The following is a 2,500-nucleotide window of genomic DNA, read 5'->3' on the forward strand; positions in this document are numbered from 1 at the left end:
GTTCAGCATAGTTGCGTGTATTTCAAAGAATGTTCATTCATTTTGGTGCAGTACATGATTAGTAATATGAGTGTTTTATTTAGGTCTCACGTGTAAGGACGGGGCTCTGTCTGGAAAAAGTCACAGTAGTAGGTAGCAAGGATTGACAGGCCTACACAACTCCTTAACAATAGAGATTTTTGTACCGTATTTCCGGTTTTTGAAGTTACACTCTCACATGAGGCTATTGTATTGTATTTTTTCGTCTTTGACCTCTTTAAAGTTTCGCTCTCACAAGCACGTCCTTGAGAGATTTTCCTCTTTTGAAGGACATGAGTGGTGGCTCTTTGAAAATTTGCCGTAGAGAAGGCTGATTTTGTATCAAGTGCCATTTTTCTAATAAAACTTTTTTAAGGTGTGGCACTCCCGGATGATACTGTGTCACAAAGGGCAAGATATCCTTTGGGTCTTCATTTTTTTGTTTCAGCGCTGATTCCCTTTCTGTAAATTTAATGTCCGATAGAAGTGTCTCAATCAGACGTTTCGGATAACCTCTAGCAAGGAGACGTGATTTAAATTTGTTAATGTTCTCTTCAAAAGTTGTTTTTGAAGAGTTAGTGCATAGGAGTCTTAGGACTTCGCACTTCACGAATCCTTTTTTGACACCTGGTGGGTGGCAGGAGGAAAAATGGGTGTACTGAAAGGTTTCAGTTGGCTTGAAGTGTGTTTTTACATCCAGAGTGGATTGATTTTGAAAACGTTTGCCTTTGTATACAACAATGTCTGGAAATGTGGCTTCAGTGTTCGAGATCTCAGCCGTAAATTTTATTGTAGGGTGGTGTGAGTTTGCTTGTGTGATGAACTTGTCTATATCCTGTTTGCTGACATCCCACAACGAAAAAATGTCGTCAATGTATCGTTTCCAAATCAGTGGCTTTATGACGCTTTTGCTAAGAATTTCTGTCTCGATGTAGGCCATGAAGATGTTTGCGAAAGCAACGGCCATTTTCGTACCCAGAGCGGTACCGTGAATTTGAAGATAGTTCTTTCCGTTGAATTAGAAAGAGTTCTCTTTAAGTATAAGTCTTAGCATTTCTTTGATATAGTAAGTGGGAATTAGAGGGTTACTTTTGTGAAAATTTTCGTACGCATTGCATACTGTAGTGATTCCCTCTTCTTGCGGTATATTTGTATATAGACTTGTGACATCCATCGTTACAAGGAAAGTTCGTTTCCGCACTGAATTATTATTTCACTAATGGCCTCCACAGACGACTACAGTGTTGCTCTATTGCCTAGAACGAGCCCATTAAATACAGCATTGGACGAAATTACTTTATCTGGAAGCTCCAAAGATACCGAGATGAAAGAGACCGAGGAAGAAATAACGACCTACCAGCCCCAAACGAAACAGCCTGACGGATCAGCAAAGCAAAGACAGAAAGACAACAGGAAAAGAAAAGCAGAATCAGACAATCTTTACTCTTTGGAAGCAAAAATCAAAAGAACTGAGGAGTCCATTGAAAAACTACAAAAACACTTGGACAATAAAACTGGTCCGAAGTCGTTACGTTACACTGTGCGGGCAAATATCCCGCCGGACGAACAGTTTAAAAAAGACACTCAGGCGGTTAAACTAAAGGCAGAGCAAGGTTTCCTCTCAGCGCTAACTAGATTTAACCACCGCCGCCTTGAAAAACAAAAGACTAGGCTTCGTAAGGAGAAAGGAAAAACTGTCCGAAAAGGCACTGCTAAGAGAGGCTCTAATACAAGCTTAAGCAAATTACAAAACCAACCGCTGTCGGCGGATATCAGTGTAAAAAGCCTAGCAGCTCTTCTAGGAATGGATTCCGAGAAGGTGCCAACACTACTGTCAACATTACAAGCAGCTGTAAACAATAAAAATGTTGAAAAGTACACATGTCTTTTCACTGAGTCATGTAATAACACTACCCACAAAGAAAGCGCAAAGAAGGGAAAACATAAACTGACAAAGAAACAAATGAAAACAAAAAAGCGCAATGAACGCAGAAAAGTATCAAACAAGTCCCTTACAAACAACAATGGGAATTTTATAAAAAACCTCTCTCAGGAGGTTTTAACTGACACCCAAATTAGCTTATTGACGAAGGGCCTAAACTTTATACCCACTGCCACAGTAAAGAAAAACAAAATAAAGCGCTTTCTCTTACAGGACTATAAAGCTTTCGCAAGAAGAATGCGTTTAAAATACATTTTTCGTGGGCAAAACAAATCAATCCATCCCTTCTATGTAAAATCGAATTGGGAACCGCCAGTTCAACCATCAGTAACATTAGAACACTACCTGGAAGAGGTCAAACTTCAAATTGCGGAGATAAAAATAACCAGACCAAAACACAACTTGTCACGCAAAGAACGAAAAGCACTGAACGCTTTGAAACAAAACAAAGATCTAAATTTTAAAAAGGCGGACAAGGGAACCACACTTGTCATGAATAAAAATGATAAAATGCAAGAGGGCCAAGTCCAAATCAATGAC

Source organism: Montipora foliosa, chromosome 10 (genome assembly GCF_036669935.1).
Source record: "Montipora foliosa isolate CH-2021 chromosome 10, ASM3666993v2, whole genome shotgun sequence".
Classification (NCBI taxonomy): Eukaryota; Metazoa; Cnidaria; class Anthozoa; order Scleractinia; family Acroporidae; genus Montipora; species Montipora foliosa.